We start from the raw sequence: 16,556 nt of genomic DNA on the forward strand, positions 1-16,556 counted from the left end.
TGATACGAATTTCATTGTGAGGCAGAATTAAAAAATCTTAAAAAGGCAACAGAAATATTACAGACTTATTATAGAGGCAAATATCAGTAAAATTAATTGTTTTACACTAAATTATTTCAGCAAGTAAACCTTATTCTAATGACTCTAACTAAAATATGCTTATAAAATTAAACATGTTTTGAGTTGCCAAATAAATGAAGAAAATAATTAGAGACGTTACACATCTGAAACTTGTCTGTGGATACAATTTAAATATGAGTACAGTACATATTTGTCTAAGTCCTTCTGGCATATTATGTCTATCACAGTAAGTAGTACCTCTGGAACTTTTTTATTGTAGAATATTGATTTTTGGCCGTGTACAAAAAATGGAGACGGCTATATTTTCCCCTCTCTTTTTTATCCATATGCATACACAGAAGCATGATGTCAAAGCAAAAACAAACCAACATGCTATGAGATATAACTCTAACCATGAAGCCATCAGCAGACTAATAAAGCTCAGTGTATGTCACACTCTGACTTGTACAGTAACTGTAGCGCACACTCTTACAAGCAAAACATAATGTAAAATCTGTCCTTTATTAACTCTGTTCGTATCAGTGTGTGATTTAGTTTGTATATTGCCTCAGGTGCAAATTGAGACATTAGCATAATGTCCATATAATGGGGAGAGGAGCCTATTCTTTTATCCAGGTACATGGTGTAATGGTAGGAAGGCAAATGAAAGGTTAATGAATACGATTTTAACACTGCTAATAAATGTTTATAGATCTCCATAAACCTACTGTAGGTTTCTCACTTACACACTCAGCATCTATACCGTTTTATCCTGTGTACTGGGTCGCAGGGGGCCTGGGGCCTAGACTTTGGGCCTGAGGTGGGTTACAACCTGCATGGGGTGCCAGGCTGCACATTTGGGGCGAGTAAGTGGCAGCTGTACTAAGTGTGTGCAGGACTGTGGGCAGGCTGTAGCACATTTTTTAACAGACTACTACACTAACCATAAAGAAATTGTGTGTGTGTGTGTGTGTGTGTGTGTGTGTTTATTTGTCTGTGCTGAAAAATGGTTTTACTTTGTAAAGTCATAATGTAGTACAAACTGCACCAAAGACTGATCAGTGCTGGGTGTTTAACAATTCTGTGAGTGTGTTTGTGTGTACACTCATTAGTAAGATCATTTGCTGAGACGAAGCCAGTTTGATTAATTTGGTGGATACCTTAAGATATATGTTTTTTACATAATAGCAGATTGTTATCCCTCATAGACTGGTAACTATACTTACACGCAGGGTATTTTAAGTTACAGTTACTTTGGGCAGCACAGGCCTTAGTAGCTAGGTGCACTGTGACCTCCAGGGTCCGGGTTCGATTTCCGCCTCGGGTCCGTGTGAATGGAGTTCACATGTTCTCGTTGCCTGTAACAAGGCAGAATAGAGAGATATCACATCTCACCCTTCTGGCCATATTGCTGTCTAGTCACTGTGCAGAATAACTCTTGTCACACCATCGTCTTCCAGCTCATTTTTCAACCACACTTCCATAACCGTGATTGGGTTCACTTGGACTTACGAGTGACATAATGGACAGTTTGAAATGAATTTGAATGGATAGAACATCTTTTAGAAATCTGATTTCAAACCACTTTTAAATCACTTTTGCAAATCTGATTCCGTGTAGGTTTTTTATTGTTCAAATTATGTGAAAGGGAATTGATTCTAAACTGTATATGCCAAAAAATCTGATTTGGGCTGGGAGTCTGAACAAGACGCTTCAGTCAATATGCTTCAGTTCATTTTAGTATCCTGTACATTTCAGTAAGCTGTTTCAATGTCCATTGCCCTTCATTAGTTTATGCACTTTAAGTATTGCATACACGTTCGTGTTGTGTACACCTCAGGATTCTATATATTTAAGCATCCTTTACACTTACAGTACACACTTCTATACTCCATATTATTTTGAATACTTCAGTGTTATTTACACTTCAGTACTCCTGACCCTTACCCATGAGCAAAAAAAGCAAAATAATAAATTACATTTGCTGGATAGGAATGAATTATAAACTGGTGGTGCTGTTATTTATTCATTTTTCCATCAAAACACTTTTGTGGCCCCGCGCACCGTGACTAACCCTGAAATTTCAGTGGAAATCGACAGACACATGGACATGAAAGGAAATGAAAATGATGTGTGTGAAAGCACTAGAGATGCTAATGTCATGGCGTAACTTCTGCCCTGACTAATCAGTGTATAACTTTACTTCTAAATATGAGGAAATGTAGAACAAATAGAACCCGTATTTACATAGAGCACACAGCATGTGTGTTAGATATAAAAGAAAGATGATAATATATATTTTTTAAAATAATTAGTCAATTCAAAAATATACTTTTTGCTTAGATAGCTATATGAACTGAAGATGATTAGAGCCACCATTAACACACATATTGCATGTCTTTGGACTGTTGGTGGAAACCGAAGTACTCAAAGGAAATCCACCAAGCACGAAAAGAACATGCAAATTCCATGCACACAGAGGTGGGAATTGAACCCGGACCCTGGCGGTGCAAGGTGACAGTGCTAACAGCTACATCCCACCGTGCTGCCTGGATAACAATATAGATTAAATTAAAGCCATTCCTCTATTACACAGAGTTTAGAGTTGAGTTTCAGTCATGGCCAAAATTGTTGGCACCAGTGAAATTTTTCCAGAAAATCAAGTATTTGCCTAAAAAGTACTGCATTAACACATGTTTTGCTATACACATGTTCATTCCATTTGTGTGTATTAGAACAAAACAAAAAAAGGAAGGAACAAAGCACATTTGACATAATGTCACACAAAACTCCAAAAATGGGCTGGACAAAATAATTGGCACCCTTTCAAAACTGTGGATAAATAAGATTGTTTTAAGCCTGTGATGCTCATTTAAACTCACCTGGGGCAAGTAACAAGTGTGGGCGATATAAAAATCACACCTGAAAGCAGATAAAAAGGAGAGAAGTTCACTTAGTCTATGCATTGTGTGTGCCACATTAAGCATGGGCAACAGAAAGAGGAAAAGAGAACTGTGTGAGGACCTGAGAACCGAAATTGTGGAAAAATATCAACTAACTCAAGGTTACAAGTCGATCTCCAGAGAGCTAGATTTGCCTTTGTCCACAGTGCACAACAATATCAAGAAGTCTGCAACCCATGACACTGTGGCTAATCTCCCTGGGCGTGGACGGAAAAGAAAATTTAATAAAAGGTAGCGACGCAGAATAGTCCGGATGGTGGATAAACAGCCCCAAACAAGTTTCAAAGAAATTTAAGCTGTCCTGCAGGGTCAGGGAGCATTAATGCCAGCGTAAACTATCCGTCGACATTTAAGTGAAATGAAACACCATGGCAGGAGATCCAGGAGGACCCCACTGCTGACACAGAGACATAAACAAGCAAGTCTACAGTTTGCCAAAATGTACTTGAGTAAGCCAAAATCCTTCTGGGAAAATGTCTTGTAAACAGATAGACCAAGACAGAGCTTTTTGGTAAAGCACATCATTCTACTGTTTACTAAAAACGGAATAAGGCCTACAAGGAAAGAGCACAGTACCTACCGGCAAATATGGTGGCGGTAAAAAAAATGTTTGTGGTTGTTTTGCCGCCTCTGGCACTGGGTGCCTTAACTGTGTGCAAGGCATCATGAAATCTGAGGATTACCAAAGGATTTTGGGTCGCACTGTAGGGCCCAGTGTCAGGAATCTGGGTTTGTGTCCAAGATCTTGGATCTTCCAGCAGGACAATGACCCCAACATACTTTAAAAAGCACCAAAAAATGGATGGCAACAAAGCGCTTTAGAGATCTGAAGTGGCCAAACATGAGTCCAGATCTAAATCCAATTGAACACCTGTGAAGAGATGAAATTTAAAATAGCTGTTGTGAAAAGGCGCCCTCCAATACAGTAGGAGAGACCTGGAGCAGTTTGCAAAGGAAGAGTGGTCCAAAATTCCAGGTTAGAGGTGTAAGAAGCTTATTGATGGTTATAGGAAGCTATTTTATTTCCAAAGGGTGTCAATGTCAAATTTGCCTTTTTTCTTCCCTTTTTTGTTTTGTTCCAATACACACAAAGAGAATAAACATGTGTATAGCAAAACATGTGTTAATGCAATACTTTCTGTGAGAAATACTTTCTAAAATTTCAGGGGTGCCAACAATTTTGGCCATGACTGTATATACTCTATCCATGGCCATAAAAAAAAACTACTACTGAAAAAGGGCTAAAAAACATCTGTTTTTATCAAAACATAACCAGACAATATTTTAAGATGACTTTTAAATAAATATAGTCACCAACTTGAATCATGTCTATATTAGGACAGAAACAGAAGAAACACTTCAGTCAGAAACACTTTAATGCCCTTTACAAAAGAAATTTGTGTCAGGGACAATGTTAAGGATTAGGTATCCCAGGAAACTCGGGGCACGAGGTGGGGTACACCCTGGACAATTTGGGAACCCCAGTTAACCTAATCTGCATGTTTTTTGGACATGTTCCCACCCAGCACACACATACACACATTTAAAGTTTCTTGAAAAGCTTAGTATCTTCAACTGCATCAGTTCAACTACAACCGTGTCCTGAATATTTTTTCATTTTCTTGTATTTTTCTTATCTCCACCCACTCCGTCTGTTCTTCTGCTTTACCCTTCCCTCACTCTCTCCTCATGTTCGTGTTTTCACCCTCGTCCTGGAACATCTGCAATCTTTCCTTCAATCTCCAATTGTCTGGAAGGCGAAAACGTTTCCTTAAAGTCAACTGTCATGACAGCAAGGCTAAAGTTCCAAGATGCGCCGTGTGCCGACCCAGTTCTGCTTGTGCTTTTACTGCCGCGCTGATACGATCGCTATTCAGTCATGTTCCCTGGCAGCCACCGCTTAGACCACTGGGGTGATGATTATCTAGTTTGTTTGTGAGCGCTGTCTAGAACGACGCAATTAGCGACTTATTTATGAGGCATATCGTGTGTGTTAGGAGATTATAGTTCATTCACTATAGCTAACTGTATTGTGAGTGTGCAAGCTGTTTTTGAAGACAGAAAACATTTTCAAGAGATGTTTTGGTAGTTTAACAGATTTTTAAACTTTTTCCACACATGCGAAGTATCAAAACAAAATAGTTTTCTGCTACATATCATGGACGAAGATAAAGATAAATGGAGGAAAAAAAAAAAAAAAAAAAACAATCATGAGTTCGCGGTGGGTTTGAGGATTCTGAAACTAATTTGGATTTTAATTCTATGCACACATGCTTACGAACTCAAGCAGTGTGTATGAACTAGGTTGACCTAGTTTGCCCTCCATCAGGGAGGTAGAAGATGTGCTAGAAGAGCTTAACTTTGAGAGCATCTGTGTGTTTTTTGTTTAAATGACCTCATTTCTAATTACATCATTAAATGACTTCAAATTTGGAAACCTGACCAAGGAACATAGTTGTATAAAAGTCTAAGTGAAATGAGCGATGTCACAGATGCCAAATGCTCTATTTTTCATGCTCTTGGTCGTGTCTTCTCACCTTATTTTGCCATCCATCTGTTTTGTGTTAGCTGTCGATTAGTTTGTTCATTTATTAGCTATTGTGTCCCAGATTTTTGCCAAACCATGCTTTCCGTATTAACCTCCTGAGACCCAGACCCAGACATTGCATTTTGTCCTCACTTTTTCTCTTTATAAGCACCTGATAACTATGTCTACAGGCATAAAATTATCTCTAATGTTGTGCATATTGTATGATGATCATACAAGAATATACTGTATATACACTGTAGTTGGGAGAAAATTTCATGTCCTCATATAAGCATATTCACGTCTCAAGAGGCTGGGGTAAACCCAACAGAGAGATATGGGGATGAAGAGATAAAGAGAGTTTATAGTCATTATTACAGTTTTTCTATTTCTACTTTCCTGTTTCCACTTAGTGAAAAGGAAGTTGTGTTGTGCAGTTGTCGTTGGAAATGGGTTTCTCGACTTATTCATGGCTGAGTATTATTTCCGCTTATACGAAAGTGGCCGAGTTTGAAAAAGGTGCTGGAACAATTCCGAAAAAGATTTAATAAAATGCCCTCAAGTAACCCAGTTATGCTGTCTATTGTTATGAAATTTCGGCATTCGGGTAGCATACCATGCCAACATTACCCCGGCAAATTAAATTCATTTCAATACTGTATATTTTGCTGCATTGTGTAGGTCCTTTTCCACCTGGCATTGGCATACATCAGATCATTAGTCAACAGTGCTACGGTGTGAATGAGGTCCAGTGTGTCTCAGAAACGCTATGTGAGTCGATGATGTGTTTCAGACAGCGGTGAAGGATTGGCAAAACTCTATCCCAGGGAGCACAACGCTGGGTAGGATGTTAACACATCACAGGGCACATCACACATGCACTCACACACCCAAATAATACACTATAGACTATTTGGATACACCAGTCATCTCACACCATGTGGGAAAACCCACCAAGCACAGGAAGAACTTGCAAACACAGAGAGACTGGGAGTGAGATTTAAACCCCTAACCCTGGAATCATGAGGTTGTGCCAGCATGCAGTACTCTTTAGAAAGGCATCTGATATCAGGATTTGCAAATTATCAGCAAGGTTCGTGTGCGACCAGAAGTCAAGACATTGCAAGAAAATACAAACTGTTATCTTATGATCACAAGAACAAATAGGATAATTCATAATCAAAACATGGTTAAACCCAGGAAGTATAAGGAACAAAGCACAGGAAATGCACGACCAAGAGACAAGACTCAAGATTCACAAGATTCGATGTATGATGAGATGAGGTTAAATGTTCCTCATGTGTGGGTATAAGCCAAAACATTATGCAGAAAGAAACACAGACATCTTATAAGCGCAGAGAAGAGGGCCAATCAATCAGGGATTTATCTGGCAACCTGGAGAGATTAAAATGTTATTTATGCTGAAAAACAAAATTCATGAGCAGATTGAAAGCAGGCTGTATGAACATGACTGAAAACACAGGTGCAGTCTTTTTTCCTGTGGAACCACTGGTTTGTTACACATCATGAGATTTGTCGTGTAGAAGAGGATTTTCACAGTGCAAATGTGTGCATCCTGTTAAAATAATTACAGTAAGTTGAATGAAAATGAAGCTGACGAAACCCTTACTTAGCGGCTGCCACACACACACCCACACACACACACTGTACTGTATGTGTGATCAGGTACCAAATACACACTTGTCATCTCATTCAGATATCTTGGCAAAGTGGTGTGTGAACATTTTCACAGTAATGAGCCTTTTTAAAAGAGTAAAGCGAGTGTGAGCGAATGTGTGTGATAGAGAATGAATTATACCAGGACTACCAGGAGTAGACAGTTTAATGTGGAAGAATGCATCTTAATGAGAAATTTACTAAATGAAATGAATGTCATATAGTGTAGCGTATCGTCACTTATTTTGATTATTCTGATTACAAAAGTCATCCTCCCATTATGGTTGCTTTGGGAAAAAAAAAGGTTTTGGAAAGAAAGTTAGATGTGAATCAAGGCCCATGACGTCTACATGTATTGGTGTGCGGGCTCGTTTCTTTAACACCCTGTCTGAACAACTCTTTGTGCTTATTTATCTGGCTTGTCAACCCGACATTTGTAAAAGAATCAAGTCTCACATTTGTATAGGCTTCGAGGCCAGGTGGTGGGGGAGGAAACCCTCAAATAAGGAAGTGGTGAGAAAGTGGATCTGTCCTGCCTTGTGCCGGCGTTACTGGGACAGGCTCAGGGGTTCAGCTCTTGCCAAGATGTTAATGACCAGATCTCCCACATTTGAGCTTCAGAAATGCTTCTAAGAAAAATTAGGTGACATCACGGAGGGTTTGTCCAGCTTTTTCTTTATACAGTCTTTGGTCGCCACATCAGATCATTCAATGTGCAAGTTATTACACATAGTACCACAGCTTTTACACCAGACCATTTCTCCAGGCTAGGGACTGGCACTGGGGATACCTGATATCTCGTGCGGCTGGATATTTTATATGCAAACCCCAAAAAGTTATTTAAAAAATGAAGTAAAATGCAAAAATTATGAATATAACTTGACTTGGTCACATGACTACGCAATTCCTCGCCAGGTATGTTTTATACATCGTCAGGACTGTAGCCACTGGCTTTTTTACATAGTGCATTTTCTGTGTGTGTGTGTGTGTGTGTGTGTGTGCGTGTGTGTGTGTGTGTGTGTGTGTGTGTGTGTGTGTGTGTGTGTGTGTGCGCCCGTGTTTCTCATTTTTAATAGCTGCACATAGCTTGGCGGTGAGTCAGTGAGATATACGACGTGAAAATCTCAAGCAAAATCTGGGTTTAGTTAAGATCCCTAATTATGTAACAGCACTCTCAGTTCATTACACTCATTTAATTAGCAGCAAAACCTCAATTAGTGAAGCAAGGTTGGATAAGTCTCATACCAGATCCAACAAAGTGACAGAGCAAGACACAAGTAAGTCTTAGAAACGTCTAAAAACATTTACAAATGGATTAATGACATGACGTTCCGATGCCTTGACCCACTTTTTGATACTTATAGGTGCTACATTCAATGAATCTACTTTAATGTCTATAATTTATTCATGTATATAGAAATATGACTTTCTACTAAATGTCAAAACACCACAGCAGGCTGCCTCTTTTCAAGTGACAGATTGTAATGATGGAACTAATTATCTAGCTTTGATTTCTCAATCCAGGTGTGTTTCAGTAAGTCATGGGCAGGAACCGACACTTCCTGACTACAACACACATAAACTTATAATGCTATCATCTCTTAAGCCAACAAATGCAAAACAAAACCGTGGACATTACCGCATACTGTACACCCATCAGCCATAACATTAAAAACATTTAGGTTTTGGGTCTCACTTGGGCCACTGGTGCGGCTCTAGTCCCTCGGGATGTGGCTCCGCAATGCCTCTGGTAGTGTGTTGTGTGTCTGGCACCAGGACATTGGCAGCTGGCTCTTTGGGGGTTGTAGCGTGGGGCATTAGTGGATCGTGGGAGCATTGGTGGAAGGTTCAGTGGTTCAGGTTTCTCACCTACCATGTGGAAGACTGGGTTTGATTCCCAGCCAATGGATGAAGTTCTGGTCCCAAGCTCAGATAAAAATGCGAGGGTTGCGTCAGGAAGGGCATCCGGCGTAAAACATGTGCCAAGATGTGCAGGTTAAATGGTCTACTGTGGCAACCTCTTGGTGGGAGCAGCCGAAAGACTTACAAGAAATGTTAATGTGCTAATGTTCTCTGGTGTAAATGGATTATCTGTGCAATGTAGAAGGCAATCATACCTTAGGCTATTAGCGTCTTGCTAATTTTTTCCAAACAAAATTGAACTGTAGAGTTACAGTCCAGCTCTTTAACAAGCTTTGACTCAGTGACAGCGTTTTTTAACAATAAACAATGTTGCAAACCATCTTTAAGAAAAATAAAAATTCTGAAGGCTGCACGGTGGTGTAGTGGTTAGCACTGTCGCCTTGCACCTCCAGGGTCCGGGTTCGTTTCGCTCGATTCGTGTCTCTGTGTGCATGGAGTTTGCATGTTCTCCCCATGCTTGGTGGGTTTCCTCCGGGTACTCCGATTTCCTCCCACATGTCCAAAGACATGTAGGTTAGGCTAGTTGGTGTTCCCAAAATTGCATGTAGTGTGTGTATGTGTGTGCGCCCTGTGATGGATTGTACCCTGCCCCGTGTCCTAAGCCTCCTGGGATAGGCTCCAGGTCCCCGCGACCCTGAATACGGGATAAAGTGGTATAGAAGATGAGCGAGTGAGAAATCCTGGATAAACAGTTGACAGAGGCAAGGAAAAAATCTCAGATGACTTGAGGAACAAAACCAGACTCAAAAGTGAACCCATCCTCATATGGGGGATTCCAGATACCAGCTGGGCCATAAACAAATCCCTTCTATAGTGCTGTGCTTTTGTACATGGTTAAAACTTTAACAGGAAATGTGTGTTAGTTAATATAAAGTCCACTTTGTTGAGGTTACCAACTGAATTTATTTTATTTTATTTCTCCTCTATGCAAAAACTTTATTTATTTTTAAGCTTTCCTTTCATTGATTCATTCAGTGTGGATTCTGGTTATCTGTTGTTCATTTCCATTCACTTATTTAGGTCATCAATACCAATGCTATTACCGTGGAGACATCCTGTCCACCGACTACTGGTCTTTGTGGTCATTTTCTTTCTCTCTATCTTTCAACTAGGATTTCCTAGTTAACAAAACTGGCACCTACATACCACTCTAATACAAGTTATTGCTTGATTATATAGTGTATCAGCAGAAAAAATAATCCACCAAATTGAATTGACCATTCATTACTCACTTAGGCCATAATCATTAATACTGTTAAATGTATGACAAGACATAATCTCTATGGTCGTACCGCATTCCTGCAGCGGTTTAGAAACCTCTCGTTGCACATTACTCATGCTCCTCACGAGTTCAGGGCAGTTTGACTTTGTTATGGTTGGGTGACCAGGCAAGCCTTAACATAATCAAACTTTTCTGGGAGGATTTGGATGGAAATGTTCACATGTGTGGGTGAGAGAGAGAGAGAGAGAGAGAGAGATTTGGTCAACCAGCTGCATAATGATCTGGCACATCCTGCATAAGGTACAGCAGAGCATGCCTTAGAAATAATGACAAAACTCACTGTTAATATGAAGGAATTGTATATGGCATGTGTAGCTACAGTATACAATAAAGGAGGGGGTTTGCTGTTTGTTTGCTGTTGGTGTTATAAGCGACTACAAATGGGTAAATGCCTTCTTTTATGGGAAATTTCACCACAAGTCCTAGTTTGACTTAAACATCTCTTGTGGTAGTTGGTAGGTGGTAACCACTTAAGTATTGCGAAATGCATTTTCCCATGGAAAATAATGTAAATGCAGATAATCGGTTCCAGCCACTCAAACATATTACCAATATTACCAATTACCAACACTGGAATCATATTTTTTGCATCTGAAAAACAATCAAAACATTTAGAAAAGACATATAAAAGATGTAAAATATTAAATAAATAGACATTAAACCACACTTAACCATAAATTATGATTTGTCTTGGCACCAGGTGCTTTAAAAATGAAACTGAAAGTGGCTACCTTTTCTTCTTGCTACCGGCCTTAGTAACATACTTGGGAACTCTAAAATGTTTGTACATACTGTACCATGTAGCAGCTAATGAATACCTACAGTAGGGTTCTATCCACCAAAGGACCACCATAATACCTACACCATGGTAACATTTCTTAGAGGAGAAAACAACGGTCTGGTTGTCACAGATCTGTCAAACGAAGTGCCAGCGATACGGTGGATTAGTGGTAGCACTTTCACTTCATACCTCCTGAGACTATACATCCCACAGACATGCAGTGTTGGTTGACTGGCTCCAAATTGCTATGAGTGTGTGTGCAGTTGTGGGTTGCATGAGGTCGGGGTCCCCAGCACAGCAGTGTTCCTCATACAGCAAGGATCTCTAATCACAATGATGTTTTGAATAAATAGAATAGTTTTAATAGTGCTAAATAAAAATTTTAGGTAACAATTCTGTCTGTTTTATTAAGATAAGATAAGATAAGATAAGATAAGATAAACCTTTATTATCTTAAAAGTGGGAAACAACAAAATAAAGTAAAATAAAATAAAAATAGGGGGGAAAATAAAATAAAATAAAAAATACTAACAGTATAATTGTATACTATGCAATCTGGCTAAAGTGCAATGCGTAGGGTTTAGATATAATACACATACTGTACATGCTCTGTTTAAATATAACAGTTTTATTAAGGGGAATTCCTTGACTGGCATCATGAACAAAGATTTACCATAGCAATAAAAAACAAATGTAAGAATTGATTTTTTTTTCTCCCCCTTACATATTCTATAGGAAAGCAATGAGCATCACATAGTTCTGTTTACTGCCACAAGCTTGTAATAATTGGAAAGGGAAGACTTGTTTATCTAGTGGAAGAAAAACCAAACCCACTTCTTATTAATGTCTGGAACAAATAGGTCAACTCAAAAATATTTGTCAGTGCAGCTTTTCAGCATTTAAATTAAATATCGGATCCCCTGAACACAGATTTCTCATTGCAAACAAGAGAATATTATCAGGAAAACAAGTTTGTTTTTCATGTTCAGTTCAATAGAAGTCAAGTTCCTTTTCTGCTGGCTTTATTCATTAAGCAGCCCAGCATGATTTTTATTGTTGTGGTGATGCAATTTCCCATTTTAATAAATTTATAAAGAATAAAGTTCTTTGAATCTTTGAATCTCAAATGTTAATTGGGCAATGTAATGGATGTTGGGGCAACATTGCTATTAAGTTTTTGATAGTTAGAATTAATTTGGTGAAATGGCATCAGAACCACGTTATTACAGAATTACTGTACAATGCCACAAAAAACTCCAGACAACAACAATTTCCTCAATGGCAGCATGGTGACCTAGCGCACCTCCTGGGTCGAGGGTTTGATTCCCGCCTTGGGTCTCTGCGCGTGGAGTTTGCGTTGGAAAGCAGCCAAAGGGTGAAAGAAAATCTGTTCTGTGAAAGTGTACGTGATGTATTATGAATGCTGTGCAAACACTATGTTTCAATACAGTATTTTGGGAGCGTAGATGCACCTCGTGGTAATCTTTCCAAAAATCACATTAAACAAGAAGTAACATTACAACACTAAGGTATGTGTGACGTGAGACACACACTTTTGAAGCTGCTGTGTCCGTCCCAATCTCTAATTTTAAATCCTGTTGGAAACTTTTGGAACCATGGAGGTGGCCGGACGTTGTGCGGAGGAATGATAATCGACATAGAGGATCCAAATAAAGGTTAAGATGTTGTTGGTTGTATTTGCAGTTGTGTGTTTGGATCAGTCATTCAATGTAATCTCAATATCATTCGTTCGAAAATGTTATTCTGCCAATAAACGTCATTGCAACGTCATTACCACTATATTACAGCACTCATCCAGTAATACAGCACTCGTCTTACATAGATTTGATGGCAGATAATGCTTTTTTTTTTTAAATCTAAACTTCTTTTACTATATTCTGGGTGTTTAAAGACACATTTTGTTGAGGCCAACATTATTATTTTTTCACCGAAGTGTCTAGTTTTATGGTTGTTTTCCAGGTGTATCAGCAGATATCCAGTAAATAAATGTTCAATAATAAAACAAAACTTAAAAAGATTTTAATGTGCAGAATTCGTTTAGCTCCTGCCCTGATAAATTCTGGAAAATTACATATTCACACCACTCTAACACGCTTTATTACACTTTATTACACAGGGAAATGTTTAAGCCTTTTGTATGCTGTAATAGTTCAAAAATCACATTGAGCTGAGAAGAAATCATAATGCATACTGTGGCTTTCATTCAATAGGACTTGATTTTGGTAAAAATGACACCGCCAGTGTTAGAGGTCATTTTTGAGTGCAACATTGCAAATTATAAGGAAACTGTACAAAACTAGGGCGGCACAGTGGTGTGGTGATTAGCACTGTAGCCGCACGTGTGCAGGGTCGAGGGTTCGAATTCACGACTTGTGTCTTTGCACATGGAGTTTGCATGTTCTTCCCATGCTTGGTGGGTTTCCTCCGCATATCCTGGTTTCCTCCCACAGTCCAAATACATGCAAAGTAGGCTAATTGGCATTTCCAAATTGCTTGTAGTGTGTGAGTGATTGTGTGCCATGCGATCAACTGGAACCCCCTCCAAGGTGTATCCTGGCGTGTGCTTAGAGTCCACTGGGATAGGCTCCAGGCCTAGCATAGCCCTATACAGGCAAAGCCATTTAAGTATATAACAAGGGCAGGAATGTACAAAACTGCCACTCACAGTGCTATACACACACACACACACACACACACACACACACATGCATAACCTCTCACATTACTTGGAAGTGAGAAATGAATGTAAGCTTTATTTGCAGTGCTTACAATTGATTTAGATTTGTTAGTTATCGTTCATTTTCTGATCGTTATCTCACTTTAGAACATTATTGACGAGATGGTCTATCTCATTACAATGATGTGGTCAGAAATAGATCAGACAAGACACTCTGGTGATTCAAGTATTGGCTTATTGCTCTGTTTGCTATCGTTATTTTATTTAATGATCTCATTGACATTCCCATTGTGTTTTATCACTCGCACCACTCGCATCAAAACGTCATTATAATACCAGCGTATTTCGATTCCTGGTTCTTAGACGTTAATGCTGGTCATGAAGAAAGGGTTTTAGAGAAGATGAACTAATGAACAAATAAAGGATGTGACTTATAAGAGCATGCACAAGAGCTTGATGTTTTGTACAGTAGGTGCACATGATTCGTTTTTTGATTTGTTTTGTTTTTGATGATCATAGTCAAGAGCATCTGTTGGATGGAAATTGTGTTTTGATGCCTTAATGAGATGTGGAAGCGTGTGCAGCGTGGGAACTCGCATATACTAGCAAGTTTTCTCAGATAAACTTGTTCAGGTTTTACCTGCCTGCCCACCGCGTCAAAGTTTGAGCCAAAATGTTTGGGCTAAAGACCAAACTGGCAGCAGAGATAGTGAAAGGGAAGTGAAAGCAATATGAAGACAAAGATCTTTGGCCCATGTTGGGATATTGAGGCGTCAATGATGATTTCATTATCATTTGGGTGAATTCTCTGATTAGAAAGTGCTGCATAATTGTCTCTAATGGCACACTTTAAAAGGATGCTCCACATAATTTAAGTAATAATAAAAAGGTTTGTTGTTATTAAAGCCCATATTTGTAATTGTTTGTATTTTACAGAATCAATCTTTGGTGTTAATGCTCTGCAAAAGTCAGTATGATTTCTGCCAGTGTAGAGTCTTCATGACTGGTTTCTTCTTGTAACACGACAAGTTGAAATTTTTTTTCTTGTATTACCTTCAAATAAGAGATGAAAGAGGCAGTACTGGGGGAGTGTGTGCTTATGTCTGATGTTCCGGCTGTAAGCTACCAGTTAAAATTTTGGACACACCTTCTAAATTAGTGGACTTTCCTGGTCTGAATTTCTTTCATATTATCCAAAATATGCAATAATCTCCTTTGAACAGTTAATATTGAGATGTGTTTGCCACTTATGATCTGTGAAGTGCTGTTTGTTAATTGGTGATTTTTGGGGTTGGTGACTCTAAATGAAGTCTTGGTCTTGCTTTCCTGGGATGGTCTTCATGAGAGCCAGTTTCATTATGGTGCTTGATGGGTTTTGCAAATGCACTTGACAATATTGTTTGTGCAAGAACTACTCTAGAACAACTGACCTTTATGTCTTAGAACAACTACTGTCCATTGTTGCTGTTTTTGCTGTTTTTGATACTTAATTACCTAATTTCATATGTATAATTTTATAGTTTTTTAAAAATCCAGTATGGCGGATTAGTGGTTAACACTGTCTCATTGCACCTCCAGGGTCTGGGTTTGATTCCCGCCCTGTGTTTCGTGTTTGCATGTTCTCCATGTGCTTGGTGGGTTTCCTCCTAATATTCTGGTTTCCTCCCACAGGCCAAAGACATGCTGATTAGGCTAATTCCCAAATTGCCTGTAGTGTGTGTGTGCATGTGTGTGTGCATGTGTGTGTGTATGTGTGTGTGTGTGTGTGTGTGTGTGTGTGTGTGTGTATGCCTTGCAATGGATTGTTACCCTGTCCAGGATGTACCCTGCCTCGTGCCCTGTGTACCATGACCCTGTATACAGGATAAAGCGCTATAGATGATGAATAAGTGAGTGAGTTTGGGTGTTCTAGAATGTAAAAAAAATAAATAATCAAAAATCTCCAAACTTTTGACTGGTACTGTAAGTGACAACAGGAATGATCTTGGATGTTTCTCAACACTAAATGTAACTTGTATGGCTAAATCATTGTAAATCATGACATGCCTGCTGTGACATTGGAGAAATATAATACTTGATAATGTGCTTTTAAAAACATTTAAAAGTAATTTGGGGTTGATATGGCTTTTGGCAATACATGAGTATGCTAACTAATCATACTATATTATGACAGTGTTTCAGTTTCAACTTGATATATTAGGAGACAGAAGCCTTGTCATGCCTCCTTGTGTAGTCCCCTTCCCCATTCTGTAACTGTAATAGTATTGTCTGGCCGGAGCTTATCCAAACCCTGTGCCTACTTCAAAGAACGCTAGCGCAGCCAGTCAAAGCTGCGGGAATTATTTTGTATGTTTGTGCTGGATAGCTGATAAGTTTGTTCTCATTTCACAAAGCAAACAACAATATGAGACCAGTCCATGGCAGAACATTAAAAAGCATGCAACAGCCTGTACTGTGTACTTCTGATGAGGCCAATCTGTATTTAATGATAAGACTTCTATAAATATCGTAGAAGGCCCAATAACTCAAGTAAACTCAGGAAACGACTTTTACTACTGTATTTAGTATTACAGGTTTTCTATGGTTTTTAGTGTGATTTTGAATTAAGTCTGGCCAAATAATCGAAAAATTAATTAAAATGGACG

General features: G+C 38.9%; 1 protein-coding gene across 2 annotated transcripts in view; it reads left to right on the plus strand.

The window, feature by feature from the left end:
• The window catches only part of plxdc2b (plexin domain containing 2b), a 140,797-nt gene that overhangs the window by 27,707 nt on the left and 96,534 nt on the right, over nt 1-16,556 (plus strand). The gene's annotated exons all lie outside the window — the stretch shown is intronic.

Source organism: Clarias gariepinus, chromosome 1 (assembly GCF_024256425.1).
Source record: "Clarias gariepinus isolate MV-2021 ecotype Netherlands chromosome 1, CGAR_prim_01v2, whole genome shotgun sequence".
NCBI classification, from domain to species: Eukaryota; Metazoa; Chordata; class Actinopteri; order Siluriformes; family Clariidae; genus Clarias; species Clarias gariepinus.